The sequence below is a fragment of the Lasioglossum baleicum genome, chromosome 10, assembly GCF_051020765.1.
Source record: "Lasioglossum baleicum chromosome 10, iyLasBale1, whole genome shotgun sequence".
Taxonomy (NCBI): domain Eukaryota; kingdom Metazoa; phylum Arthropoda; class Insecta; order Hymenoptera; family Halictidae; genus Lasioglossum; species Lasioglossum baleicum.
In genome coordinates this window covers 13207341-13223287 of record NC_134938.1, presented here as the reverse complement: position 1 = coordinate 13223287, position 15947 = coordinate 13207341, and the positions used below count along the sequence as shown (strand labels likewise).

General features: G+C 37.4%; 1 long non-coding RNA gene across 2 annotated transcripts in view; it reads right to left on the bottom strand.

Annotated features, from left to right (window-relative positions):
• The window catches only part of LOC143213170 (uncharacterized), a 137303-nt gene extending 123777 nt beyond the window's left edge, over positions 1–13526 (bottom strand). For both annotated transcript variants that reach the window (XR_013009891.1, XR_013009892.1), the window contains exon 1: positions 13115–13526. This is a non-coding gene — a long non-coding RNA (uncharacterized LOC143213170). The remainder of the gene's footprint in view (positions 1–13114) is intronic.
• Positions 13527–15947: the final 2421 nt, after the last annotated feature.

Here is a 15947-nt window from a genome sequence, read left to right as displayed (position 1 = left end):
TAACTTTTTCCTTTAAGTACCAATCAAATTTCGTAAAGGACTCTTTTCAAGGCAACACATTTTTGGGGTACTCTGTTATAACCGAAGAAATAAATTGTTAAACAGCGCACTCTCGTTTCTGTCACGAATGCACAAAATCCATGAAAATGTATTTATTCTTTGATTCAATTTTGCTCGATGCTTTTCCATCAGTTCGGAAAGATCACGTCGGGAATATCCAAACAGCCCGTCCCTGTGAAAATAAATCAACCTGGAAAAATAAAGAAGATACCTGTGGAAGGGAAACCAGCTCGGATCCTATTTGTCGGCGCGTCGCCATCATTGGCAAAATCCGTGTCTCGGATCGCGGCGACCAACAACAAAGGCAACGCGAACGAACGTGTCTGTGTACGGTGACAAATCTTACCCTTTGACTTCGTAAATCGTTGTCACAACAGTCGCGCGAGAGAAGAACGGTATTACGGGACGCGCGAACACCGCATTAAATACCGGCATAATCGGGGCAAAACCAATTTTACTCGCCCGGGGATTTCCCGGGCGAACTCTCGATTGTTTCGGGACTGGCCGATTTCCGTGTTGCCTGTATTACAGTTCCAGATTTAGGCGAGCCTCGGAGGCCCCATATGGGGAAACAATGGGAACTTTTCGTTGGGAATCTACGAACCTCGGATTCACTGGTTTGCGACTAATCTGGGTTAACTGCCGCACAGTGGGGTATTTGGCCTGTTTAGCGCGCCAAAAGTCCAGATTTTTAGTTTGTTCAAAATGACTAAAACTTTTTACCCATGTATCTGAATATACTATATGCGAGTAATCTACAATAATATTTTTCCGTGAACAGCACTGTTCAAAAACCTGCAATCCAGTTTTTCGTATAAATTGCAAGGCGATCCCGAACCGTTAAAGTCTTCGTATTATACTTTCTTACAATAAAGACACCGGTGAGGTATAAGAACTCTGTGTAGAGTTTTTGCCTCATCGCCGCGGGGATATCAGCTGTGCGAAAATTCGACAACAACCGGCGAGGTGATCGACCGCCGATGTAAACCTGATCGAAACGTTCATCGAACCCGTCAAATCGTCTCGTGGGCCATCGCATCATGTTTTCGATACTCCAATTCCGTTACCCTATTCCTTTGTCTCCTCCGCAGCACCGTTTATTAGGTCATTACCCTAACGAACGTTGCTGCAATCCTACTCGTTTAATTTCAAAGTCCCCACTCCGTAATCCTTCCAAAACCGATGGCCCACGCGGGTGTAAAAGAGAGCTGCCTTGACACACATCAAAGTATTCGTGCGCTTAAGCTTAGTTATTAATAAAAAGTAACTTTATAATGAGACCAGGATTATTATTGCACTATTTTAACACTAAACCTGCCACTGCCGGTGAAATGACCGGTTTTATATTTTTAATTTCACAATTATTGAAATTATTTAGTTGCTCACATGGAAATTGTTTCGATCGATCTTTTTATCCGAGCACATATTGCAATAAAAATGGCAAAAAATCTAAACAAATAGAGTCATGTCACTTTTATAAGCTATTTATAAGCTTTTATAAGACATTTTCATCGCTTTTAGTGCTCGGTAGATTTTTAACAAAATCATCACGGTTCGAGCATCGACAATTTCTCGAGACTGGAAAACTTCTTCTCTTCAAAAATATTTTGCTGCTAAATAAGATGCGTTATTTCGACGTCGATTAATTATACATTGATAATGGATAATACAAGTGAAACTTAACATAATAGGAATATTGAAACTCGACAAAATCATTAAGAATACTAGATGATTGCACGAGTTCGTGCCTGATTTGATAATAAATTTCAATGGTTAAATTTTAAAGAATTTAGCCATTCTTTTCTAATTGTAGAAAATTTCACCATTTTTTTATTTTAATTTAACCAATCTTTAAGCAAATCTTTAGAATTTAACCATTGAATGTTATTTTCAAATCGGGCACGAACTTATGCAATCATCTAATAGAATAAATACAGTTTTTATTTTCCATAAAAATCTGCAGCCTAGTTATCACTATCAACTCGTAGAAACACAAAGACGGTTTCGTCCAAAATGGCGGCGCCCTGGCGGAAGTGCAACGTCCATGCAAACGTGCCAGTGACTGTGCTTCGATAACAATTCGGTATCGACAATAAACAGAGTCAAATTCCAAGCGCTTCTTTCTTAGAACCACCATTTGTCCTTAAAATGTATCTTCGCTGGGCCACGTGTATCCCCGTGAGTCACCCCGTGCAAAACAAATGTGAAAAACAGCTCGTAAATAGTTTGTACCTCGCAGAACAATGCTCTAGGTCGTAAAGCGCAAGTGAGTCAATGGGCCAAAGGTTTTCTGGTAACCTGCTATGCTGCTGCGATCTTTTACGACCTTGTTTACCGGGTGACCCATTAGTCAGTCGAATTCGTTCTGCACTGGGACGACCCGGGATCCAGTTGTTGCACAAACAAGAGGAGTTATCTTGTTTAATGCCAGAGTACTGTCCGCAGCACATTAGTCAGCACCGGAATTTTTTCTCCCTCGAGTTTGTCACCGCTTTCTTCGAGAGAAATCGAACAAGGTTCTCCTCGTGGGCTATCTGGGTCCCTGCTTTCCCCTCGAGATTCTCCCGACTGTTATTAAACGCGGAAGAAAGTGCGTCCTCCAAGAACATGGCAGAAATTCCACGCAAGGGAGTCGCTCTCAGTTCGAGTGCTATTTTTCCAATATTTAGGCATTTTTCCCGGATAAACTATTTCAATTTCCGCGATAGGATTATGCATACTCGTTTACGAACACCTGAAGCGCGTACATGATTTTTTTCAAGTGGAAATAATAGAAATTACGTGAGCTATACGTTTTTTTGTACAACTCGTTTCAAGGGGATATATTCTCGAGTGCCACTTTTCCAGCAATTTTCAACAATTTTTTTTAGAAAAACTATTGAACTTTTTGGAACGGGATTTTGCACACATATCTGTGGATATCCAAAGTGAATTGTGCACAATTCTTTTCAAGTAAAAATCATGGATTATATTTATGGAGTATATTTGAAATTGAAATATTCTCTAATTGTAAGTGTTACTGAGTATAAATTGGAGCGCTCTGTATATCGTGAATTAAACGAGTAAATTTTAGTCTTCGATTGTTTTACTACGATGTGAACTCTCGATTTTTACCAACATTTAAAAATACTGCTACAGCCATGTGAAAGTAGAGGTTTCAAGCTTTAAAATGAGACCAGTCCCATCGTTCTACGATATTTTGTTCCGAAGTTATAATTGTTTGAAAATCAAAGATGTCAGCAATTCGGCTAATCGAGGTTCTACTGAATCGTGGATTAATCAACGAAATATGCTTCGAATTGTGTCGTGTTTGGGCTCATTTTAATCGGGAAACTGTCACGAATAACTACAAGTGTTAAAATAAAATGAATGCCGTTGGACAAATATTTATCGCTGAATAACTATTGTCTCAAGAAATAGTGCACGATATAGTAACATTTCGAACTCGAAGTTTATACTATTTCCAGCAGTTTGTCAGCTCATCGAGGCTAGAACAATGTTGTGAAGCATCGGCCAGAATAGTATTTCTTCTCGAAGGGGACCCGTGCAGAGGTTCGAAGAGATAAAGCTTCCCACTTCTTTCTCACTGTATCGTGGATCCCACGGATCCATTGATCTTCGAGAACGTGCGCGAGACGAGTCTATTATTTTTGATGCGGATTGGATCCGAGGGTGAAGTCCGTCGGGCTCGAGATAGGCCGACGGACGATTCGGGGCGCTGCAAATCTGGCAGAAGACCGGCGAGGCACGCACAGCACGTGACTCCTTCGAGGGTCCCGTCTGCAGCCCGCCGAGCACGATAAAGCACATGCGGTCTATCGTTTTTTAAGTGACTCAATTTCGACCTCATCCTGCATCCACTTATGTATACCGTCGCGTCCTCTCCCTCGCGCCGCCATCTTGGGAATTTTCTGCAGCCTCCGCAGGCTGCGTTGGGTCCACTCTGGCGAATTTCAAGAAGAGTAACACCCCGTGGGTGGCCAACAGAGTTGAGCAAAAATTTTATTCAAACTAAAAATTTCGATTAAAGTAGGCTTTTTCCAAGTGGGGTTTAAACCCACTTTATTCAACATTTTTATTTAAATAAAATTTTTGTTCAACTCTGATGGCCGAAAACTCACTCTCCCGTTTAAAACAATTTTTCCCACAATTTTCAAATTTTTGTTTCTTAGTCGTTTTGTCATTTATGATTGCTCTATTGTCCTAACGCTTTATTCGTTAAGCAAACATAGAAATTACACTGTGGATGGGCCAGAAGTCACGTTCCCCATTCAAAAAGTGAACAATTTTCTTCTGAAATGTATTAGATGATTGAAAGAAAGAAAAAAAATGAAAATTAAAAAGAATGGAAAAATGAAAAAATTGAGAAAATAAAATTCAATAATAAATTTTAAAGATTGATTAAAATAAAATTAAAAAATGGTGAAATTTTCTACAATTAGAAAAGACTGGTGACTGTATCTATAAAATTGATTAATAAAGTTGTATTCCTTAAAATGTAACGATTGAATTTTTTTATTTTCAAATCAGGCACGAAGTTATACAATCATATCTAATATATTTTCAATTTTTGTTTGGGAGTTTCGAAATTCTTTCATTAGTCATGCATAATGGAAAAATTCACAGCAGAACAACAAATAAAAATAATTGAATCGTATTTGCAAAATCGTAGAAGGGGAAGGGACAAGTCTTAACACTAAACCTACCACTGTCTGCATTTTAATTCTATAATTATTGAAATTATGACGTTGCTTGCATGGAAAATGATTCGATAAATTTCTTTATCCAAGCACAAATCTAAATAAATAGAGCCTTGTCATTTCTATCAGCTAAAAGGTTTTAATCGCTGTTTTGAGTGCCTAACTAATTAACTGAAGTACCAAGAATTTTTGTATAATTTATATCTTCTTAAATTAAGTTTTTATTGTTACTCTTTTTACCGAAAGGAAGCCAATTCGCAGAGAGAGAGAGAGAGACAAAGAGGGTAATTGTCTGCGAAACAGGGGAACAATTGTAGGCCGCGCGTGCGGGTTCTCGAAGCCGGCGTTTACCGGTTAAAAAGTTTGTACAAACGATTCGGAAGGATTCGTAGCTTGCCAGACGTCGTCGCGAGCAATTGTGCTTTATTGATCCTGCAAGCAAGTCGATTATTATTTGCAAATATTTGTCGATTTGCCGCGCCGACAAATAAACGGCGCAAGCCGGGCCGTGCCCGAGCCCGATCGACGAGCTTTACTTATGCCTTCAGCTGTTTGTTTCGGAAGCTGTTTATTTCATCACCTTCTTCCGCTTTCGCTGACACTCGCCATTTTTTTTTTAAAGCTATCCACTTCTCGCCCGAAAACGTCGCTAAAGACCCGCCATGACACCCCGTGATTTAATTATTAATTTTTATGCAAAATAAAAATTTTCTTCGTATTACAAGTAAATTATAAGACAAAGAGTCCTACAAACATTTCTTTCCATCCTTAACAATTTTAATAAATTTAAAGTATGGACGTTCTTAAATTGTTTTTACCGTTTTAAATTACGTCCACCTATTTTCGTCATGAATGCATAAAATCTGCAGTCTTAATTATTAACTGTGGAAAGGAATTATCATCGATTTTTGGAGTGAGATATACAGGGTGGGGCATTTATCCTGGCCATCTGGAATATCTCGAAAACTAAATTCCAGAGAAGAAAATATTTCAAATAAAAAGTTTCAGTCAAGGAGGGGCTGATGCAGCAGTCATATCCATTTTAAATTTTCATCATGTTTTCAAGGTTATTCTAAGGTCAACTTCAGTTTTGCAAATGGAATGTCCTATTTTTTATACCATAGATCGATAGAGTATCAAATTCTGAGTATAAAAGTGTTGACCTTCATATGTCCTAAACCTAATAGTTAACGAGATATTATCCAAAGAAGACTGAAAATTGTTTCGATAATATCTCGTTAACTATTAGGTTTAGGACATACGAAGGTCAACACTTTTATACTCAGAATTTGATACTCTATCGATTCATGATACAGAAAGCAGGTGTTTCAATTTTAAAAAATTAAGTTGACCTTGGAATGTCTTTGAAAACATGATGAAAATTTAAAATGGATATGACTGCTGCATCAGCCCTTCCTTGACTTAAACTTTTTATTTGAAATATTTTCTTCTCTGGAATTTAGTTTTTGAGATATTCCAGGTGGCCAGGATAAATGCCCCACCCTGTATAATAATTGGACCTTTATGCACAATAAAAATTGTCTGCGTCAATGATAAGAAACAGGAGCCGAATAAAGTTATCAATTTATAAATAATTGCAACAAGATGAAAAGTTATATTTCTTCATTTATTAATTTTTGTCATAAATCAATGAAAATACACTTATGAGTGTGGATTTATCTGACGAGTAAATTTTTCTCCCGTTTCGATATTTAGAAAATGATGTGCGAAAATGAAAATTTCCATGGAGATCCGCACGGGATCCGTATATTTGGTTATGAGATTATAATTATTTACACGTCGAATTGCAGAGAGATTACTGCAAAAATGAATGGTGGAGACTTTCGAGATTTCCTACCCTCTCTCGGATAGAGACATCGTGCGTGTAAAAGCAGTACGCGAGGAATCGATTGTACAAACAAGACCGGTGACCACCCTCGTTCCTGTTCTGCCGATCTTCCGTTATATTTCGTTAGGTTCGCGAGAGGTAGCGAACAGGCCATTGGGGCCAACCGTAAAATCATTTTATTGCCGTTATATTTAATTTGAATAGAAAGATCCTTCTGAACAAAAATACAACCTGAAATCTGCTGCTGAAAATCAGTTAATGTATCGATAAAATCTGTTCCAACAAAAATATTATTCTGAAATTACTATTGCACACAGAAAATGGTGGTTGGAAAAACATTCCAGACGAAAAAGCAATTGTTAGAGATTCAATCGAAATAACTCTTCAATTATTAGGTTTAGAACACATCAATACAGTTTTAAAAATAGAGTTCGATACTCAATTCAATCAACTTTGATATAAAAATCTCAAGGTGACCTTGAAATCTCTGACACGCCTTCATGCACGTGAAAAATTTGGCATACATTATTTTTTTTCAAATTATTACAAGTAACGAAAACATTCAAGGTGGACAAAATTATTGCCCCACCCTGTATAAATGAACTAATAATATTTTTTGGATACACCATTTGTATAATTTTTAGTGTCATGCCAAACTCGTGTAAAAAAAGAGATTGTAAGCGATAAATAAAATCCCCAATGCTCCCTAAACTTACTTTAAAGATCGTTTCAGGCTTTGTTTTCGCATTTTGTTTAAACAGCCCCCTCCACCGACAAAAAGGAACCTTTTTCATTTTGGAACGGCGATCGATGGACGGTATGAACACGTTAAAAAAGATGGCAGGTGGTGGATGAGTGGCGTCCGATCAAACGCCTCGAATTGGCAGCGATTTCTCGACTCGCGCCCCTCCGACGAGTCAATTTTAATAATAACGCTACGCGCACGATGACTCGGACGATTTTCCGACGGGTTTCAATTATCCGTACTCCCACGGGCGACGTGCAGCCCTTCCCCGCGAATTATCGATCCCTCCGGACACCGTGTGAGCCACCGGAAGTGGGTGGAACCGCGGGAATTACGTTACAGAAAAACGAACAAGAAATAATCAACCCCGTTCCTACCGGGGGATGATCGTTAGGCTGCGGCAGTTCGACAGATTGCGGATTTTATGCATTTTTAGAATGATTAGAATGATCTAATCATGTCGATCTAGTGTTTTCACCTTGTTAAGATTATTAAAGTGAGAATTAAACGTCTATCTGACTCCAGTCTCCTGCAAATGATGCAGAGAATGTTTATTTTTCATGAAAATCCGCAGTCTAGAAATTATTATTACCACTGAAACCGCGAGCCTGGCAAAACGATGGACTGCAGATTTTTTATTTACAATGTATTCTTGGAAAACTTTTCCGTATAAAACTCCTATAAAAAATCTGGTCATTATCCTGTTATCAAAATAAATAAAAATGAATAAAATAAAATCCTGTTATTATTATAAATTTGTAAATTTATTCCAGCCCTTACGTCAATGCCAGAAATTGTCTACGGGGTCCATTAACGTTATTGTAGTCACCAGGATATTGTAAAAACGATAAAATATGTTTGTCAATTATCTAAGGATTTTTCAACAAGAATATAGGCAAGATTTTCGAGGACACGTTGAAAACGACCGATGTTTATACAAAATAGAAATTGTTTGCGTCAATCGCGAGGATCCGGTACCAAGGAAAAATCTTTTGAAAACAGTGAGACCAACATTTCCGAAAGATCGGCGACACTTTCGCGGGCTAACATTGCAAGAACCGGTCGGCGTCCGCAAAAGCGGGCGCCCGTAGGATCTTTATTATGGTAGTCGCGGTTGCGTCACAGTTACGGTGCGTCTATTGTTCCCCGCAAGAAAGCGGAAATAAAATCCCGTCGAGGTTTCCTTCCCTTTTACAATGACCGCCGCGAAGGGAAAGATCCCCGGTAAAACGCCGCCATCATAAATCGATTATCGTTTTACGAGCGGATTTCAGGTTTCGGTTCGCACGTCGCCGCTTCTCCCTTCATCATGTTTAAACTACCGAGCCCTTCTACCTGACGCAGGTACTTACATGCTGGACTTTTATTGCACCCGTGTGCCGCGAAACCTAACCTCCCGCGCCGGTTCCACGTAATACCGCGATTATCTCTGCCAATATGGCGGGCCTGTGCGGCGGCGGTCACGTGTGCCTGGAATATCCTCGGCCACGGTATTAAAACTGGCATAAACGAGGATTTGATCGATAATACGTTCCCTCGGAACCTTTTCGGAACTTACCCTGATTATGTTTTATTGCTCCGAGGCGAGTTGCATCTTTCTCGGGATTTTTCCTGCAGAGATAATAACCTGCGCTTACCGCGATCGTAAGGAGGGTTCCTGTATTTTTTTTTACTTTTTAGATTTTTAACGAGGAAACCGATGAGACATTTATTGCGGTAGTTTTCTCGTAGACGTAGGGCAGCGGTTTCCAACCTGCGAGAGGGGCGGACTATTGCCAGGGGAGGCGCCAAAGTTTTTCAACACATTACTCTTCGGACGATTATTCCGTAATTGTTGAAAGTCTATGGCTGAGGATTTTTTAAAGGAATCGTTTGATAGCAACAGCGATTTTAATCGTAAACCAACAACTCACCCTCTATATCAAAATCCAATCATTTCCTACGGGATTATTGCGTAAAAGAAGATTTTTAAGCTTCCATTTGGTGCAGCACAATTATTGGGAGGCATATCAACACCTTGCCTTACAATATCGTGTCTGACTCGTGATGAATATTCTGAACAGATTCTGATAAAGATGTATGTTAATAATTTCCTTTAAACCGAATTAAAATTCCATTTTGGTTTTGTTAATATACAGCTATTGGAGAACGTATAGGCACAAAATAGATATAAATATTCTCCTTTTTTAGGAAATTATGATCTACAAAAAAAGTTCTAATCACTGAAACCGTAAAATAAATCGTAGGGCAAGGGGTTAACAGGCTACCGGTTAGATACAGTGTTAATAAAAAGTAATTTTCACACCATAGTATCTACAAATAAATAAAACTTAACAGTTTTTAAAACGTTATTATTATATCTATTAAAAATACAAAAAAGTTAGGGAGGCGCTGAAAAAAAATTTTTCGGGTAGTCGTAGTAGCATAAGGGTTAGAAACCGCTGGCGGAGAGTGAAAGGTAGGGTAGGTGAGAATGCAAGTATTCGACTGCTCTTGGCCCTTGCAGCAATTCAATATTAATCATTTTTCCACAGATTTCGAGAACCTTGAAACGGGTCATTCCCAAAGTCATTTGAAATAACTTCTTCCTTGCCGAAAATTTTCGCCTCGACTCCGTGAACGGAGCTTCGGAGAAAATTTTCGTAATGGAAAAGATTAAGGTGGAGTGGGGTAAGTTCGCCCTAGTTTTTGCAAAATTGGACTTTAAACTGATGTATTTTCAGTTTGGTATGTAAAAACTTAACGTTTTTGGCATCAAACTCTTGTCACAGTTATCATTGATGAATTAGTATTATGTAGGATTCTAATTCTGCTTGAAAATTATCATTTTGTGATAGGACATTGTACAAAGTGTCAACTAGGACCCTCGAAAATGGGGCAAGTCCGTCTTTGATAGTTAAAAATGCTTTCGAACCTTGTTTCAAGTTCTTCGGGACAAGAAAAGAATTATTATCAAGCCTGCTACAAAATGCATTTTATTGCATTAAATATATTGTTTAGTTTTATAGTTACCCATACAGAGTACCGACTTACCCCACCGTGATAGTACGGACTCTCCCCGTGCAGTAATATTTACGGGGCAAGATCATCTTAGTGTTTTTCTCAATAAATTTAAAAAAATGCAATAAAAACGGTTTATTTAATGTAAACCTACATCACTATTTGTTGCACTTGCCTAAAATGACATCGCAGAATATATTAATAACTTGTAAACTATTGCACACGTTCAGGGTAACTCAAATTTATACGTGTACCTCTCACGTAACTGTTTGGCATTCGTTGATTTAAGCGAGGAAAACACCTTTATTCTTGGGCGACATCTATGTAGAATAGTTCATACTAACTTATACTACATTAATAAATACAAGCTAGAGAAATTTCGTTCACATTATAATAAAAATAACCAATTAACGGACTTACCACACTCCACCTTACTTGAAACGACGTCGTGAATTATCCCCCTCTCAAGGTTTTCCTACATTTTTGAGACACTCTGTATATCGAGACACTACTGTATCCTTTTCCTAAAGGAAACACAGGTTGCTCGTGGTTAAGACTCGCTTTTCTAGGTCGCAGAGTACCGAGGCAACCTATGCTCCCATTTCAGACAGGATCATGGCAATGTTTTGCTATCATCGCCTCCGTTATTCGTATATCGAAGTCTTTTACTGTTTCAGACGATCTTCGTGGGAGGCTGCACAGCGAACGCAAACACCCATACACAAGAATAACATCTTCCGCGCTCCGCTAATCACAACACTCGGAGAGACAGTAGAAAAACATCGCGCCCCGCTCGTTCAAGTCTCCGCCACAGGACAGAACTTCGTAAAGTTAATGAAGTGGCTCGTCCCCGAAAATTGCGTTTCAACATTTTTCTCGGTGTTCCCCGACCCTCGTGTGAACCTACAGCAAGGAGCATAACTGATTCCACACTGTTCTAAATCCAACAGGCCGTTTCCTTTACGAAGATGCGTTGCGATTCCGGACGTTAACCCGCATTGTGTACGTCGAAACCGTCGAAAAATCGGAGACTGACTCAATCGATTGATGAAGTTAATCGTCAATCGTTGATTAAACGAAGAAATCATCGAAAAATCGGAGACTGATTCAATCGATTGATGAAGTTAATCGTCAATCGTTGATTAAACGAAGAAATCATCGAAAAGTCTATCCACAAATTGTAATAAGGAGGGAGAGAGAGAAACAGAGAGCGGAGTTGGAGAATTGACAGAAATATATCTGTATTTTACAACTTTTTTAGCTGGGCTAATAACGAAAATTGATGTGTTTTGCAAACTGGTATGAATTATATACGTTCTGAAAATTTCATTGAAATTGGTTAATTGGTTTACGAAATATAAACGATCAAAAGTGGTGAAAACTGCAATTTTTCATGACTTTCGGTCTTTTACCACTTTTGATCGATTATAACTCGTAAACCAATTAACCGATTTCAATGAAATTTTCAGAACGTATACATATAATTCATACGAGTTTGAAAAACACATCTTTTAAATGTTCGTTATTGGCCCAGCTAAAAAAGTTGTAAAAATCAATTTTTACTATTGTTTTTCACAATTCACAGGCCAAATGCATTTTTTCAACTTATTTATTAGACGTCAGACGTCTAAATTAAATTAATTCTTCTAGCCTTACAGAGAGATTGAAGTCGCTTGGTCCATACATGAAAAAGTTATTCTGATTTAAAGTGTGTGGAATCAGTTATGCTTCTAATTGTAGCTACAAACTCCTCGACATTTCTACAGCCACTATTTTTTTACGCGATTTTGGAACTGTTCTAATTTTGAAACTACAGTAGAATCTCGATTATCCGAGCCTCTGATGTTCGAACTCTTTATCGGCTGAATACTTTTCACAAAGGATTAGTTTGCGTTAAACCAACCCATGCGCTAGACGATTTACTGCACACTTCAATAAGGATTCAGTTCAGCACTGAAACTGTATAATTGTTGTATTATCCGAACAATCATGTTCCACTAATTAGCACGGATAATCGAAGTTCTACTGTATTTTAATAAAATATGTATACATGATTTGTACAGGGTGAACATTATAAAGTATTACAGACGAATATCTCGAGAAATATTGATTATACGCAAAAATGTTTCAGATGGAAGTTGTTCAGTACCAAGGGGGACATCATGCGGTGGGGCTTTTATTTTTACCGGTGGACACTCCAAGGTGAGATGAAGGTCAACTTTCTTTTTTTAACTGGAATGTCCTATTTTTTATACCGTAGATCGATAGAGTATCAAATTCTGAGTATAAAAGTGTTGACCTTCATATGTCTTAAACCTAATAGTTCACGAGATATTATCCAAAGAAGAATGAAAATTATTTCGATAATATCTCGTTAACTATTAGATTTAGGACACATGCAGGTCAATACATTTTTACTCAGAATTCGATAGTCAATCGGTTCATGATACAGAAAGTAGGTGTTTCCATTTTAAAAAATCAAGGTGACCTTCTCCTCACCTTGGAGTGTCCACCGGGAAAAATAAAAATCCCACCACACGATGTCCCCCTCGGTACTGAACAACTTTCATTTCAAATATTTTTGCGTATAATCAATATTTTTGGAGATATTCGTCTGTAACGCTTTATAATGTTCGTCCTGTATAATAGTAAGAAATTCTTTCAAAAATTTTGTACAGTGGATATACGAGAAATATTGGAACGCTGAACTCCCCGGACTCTAGTGCCTATTATAATTATTTAATATGTATCTGTACTCACTTTCTCGAAGGAGGTTTTCACATTAGCGACCTCTTCGTTTTTCTGCTGCATGATTATTTTAATTCTTGTCTTTTTCTTACCTGCAGTAGACAAGCGACAATGTCATTCGAGAAAGAATTATTTACATACAAATATATTAACGCTAACCGTACCACGACAGGTTTCCTATTTTATATTTTATAACCATTGAAATTGCGAAGATTGGAAATTGTTAGATGAACTAAACAAATTCTATTTGTAACTTTTATAAAACAATTGTGCTTGGTACGGTTAGTGTTAACAATAGACAATATTAGCGTGAAGTCAGAGCTGAATAAAATATTTCAAATAATAATAATAATAATATTGTAAATTGTACATTTTTGAAACACTTTATTCCTGAGAACATTTCTCCGAAGTTTCATTTGAAGGATTTATTCTATTTAATGAATACTAATATTTAAAAAATATTTTGTCACAGGAATAATTTCCCAAAATTTTATCCAGCAATGACAGAAATTCGAAGTTTAGAATAATATTCCTAAAATAGAGAAAATAATACCAGATGTTTAAAACACGAGTCCATGTATTCTTATTAAAGTTGCAAGAATATACAGTTGCTTATTAGTTAAAACAAACCATATGAAAAAGTGTCGCCAATTCATTTACACCATATTGTTCGTCTGCGTGTAACAAACGTTGCCAGTCGCTTAACCCTAGAAAGACGAGGAAGCTGGAGTCTCGAAAATTTAAAACCAGGTATGTTAAAAATATGATTAATTTCAGTGTACATCAATATTTTGTATTATTTATTATGTACATTAATTAATTACTATTTTATATTAACACATTATCCAGCAGGAGTCGTTGCATAATTGTTTGAAGCCTTTTTAACAACAATAGCAATTTCCATAGTGAACAATCAGCCTCAGTGACATTGACAATTAATCATGCATCGATATGAATAATGACAATATAAAAGAATTTGGGGTAATTAGATTTCCATTTAAGGATATATTGTATAATTGAAATGCAATAATATGTATATTGATATATAAAATATATAATAATATATCGATATACAAAATATGTGTGTATAATAATATTGATATTTGAAATATTGTATAATAATATATCGATATATAAAATTATAGTAATACATATATTGATATATCGATATACAAAATATATGCATGTATAATAATATTGATATTTGAAATATGTATATGATAATATCATGATATTTGAAATATATAATAATATATTGATATTTTATAATACATTAACGTAAAATATGTCTCGCATTTTGAAAAATTATGCTCCCTCCTCCTCCGTCTTTCCAAGGTCGAGACTATCCTCCTCTTAAACGTAAATTCATTCTAATTATCCCCGGACCAATACACGGCAATACATGTTCGCAGTATGAAGGACACTTTTATTGAGATATATCGCTACCAATTGTATTGCATCGCTTTGATGTCGTAGGAAATGTTTAATGAAGACCTAAGCGTCACACGGTTAATGGCACTTGGAGATTAGCTGACAAGTAGACTGTCAATTTTGCGTGTAATATCGTCATCAACTAACAATACACCTCGTATGTTCTGCATAAATAGAAGAATGTTGAAAAAAAGACTGAAACTTTTGCATACAATATTTTTGGCAGAAATGCCAGAAAACCAAAAAAGGTCAAACTAAACTCGTCTAGAAAGTTTCGAAAGATAATGTTACGTGATGTTAATTTGTTACAATGTAGAATATTCATATTCAAAAGGAAATAAGCCTACAATTGTTCAATCCTCAGTCTGTCAAAATGGGAATACCATAAATTATTCCAAAAATGTTGTATTTGAAAGGGATGATTCCTGACTTCATTCGGAGCAACTTTTTCCTTTGCAGAAATGTTCTCCGCGGCTTCATTCAGGAGTTATCCACGGAAAACACGGACCAATCAGAGCGCGACTACAGCGCGAGGACTCCGCCTCGGCGACAAGCCCCGCCCAGTTTGGCGTTGGTTTGCGTTTTTCGTTAATAACTCCTGAAGGAAGCCTCGGAGAACAATTCCGTAAAGGAAAAAGTTGCTCGAAATGAAGTCAGGGATCATCCCTTCCAAGTACAACATTTTTTAGACACCCAAAATCCGCAGTCTACAAAAAATTCGAAAAGACAGCTTCCTATTATTTTTGTAAATTAATGCAAGGTTCGTAAACCTAGTGCTAATGATGAAACACATTGTGAACGATGCATTTACTCGTACGAATTGTTATTGTTTAAGTACCGTGTTAAGTAGTCGAGCCGTTAGAGTCGTCCTTAGCTTACGAAACTGATGCAGCTAGTATCGGTCGAAATAACCAGGTGAGTAATCTGACCAATTACTATAATAAGCTTTTGGCAAATTGTATATCCGTCCCTCGTTTCTCGCGAATCGATAAATTCGCGTTACGGTGCGGGATTTGCCGGCGCGATGTTAAGCGTTTATTGACAGGGATCAACGGATATTTATTCATCGCGAAGTATTTGGACTGTATAAAATACTAAAATAAAGGAAAATAATAATGCGTGTGTACGGAGGTGGGGGTGGCGTAGAGAAAATGATTTTATGCGTGCCGGGGGAGGGGAATTACATACGCAATCCTGATCAAGTAAATTGAGTGAAAAATCTCCCCCGCCCCTGCGCCGCGCCGCGCCACGTTGGTACGACCGATAAAATTTGAATAAAAAGTCAATTATGAAAACTCGAATAAACAATCGCGTCCCGACGGCGCCGCGCAAATTAAACGGGGCCGGCCCCGTTAATTTTTGCAAACTGAAATTAAATACAGGGAATGCTTGATCAAAGAACGCCGACGCGCGT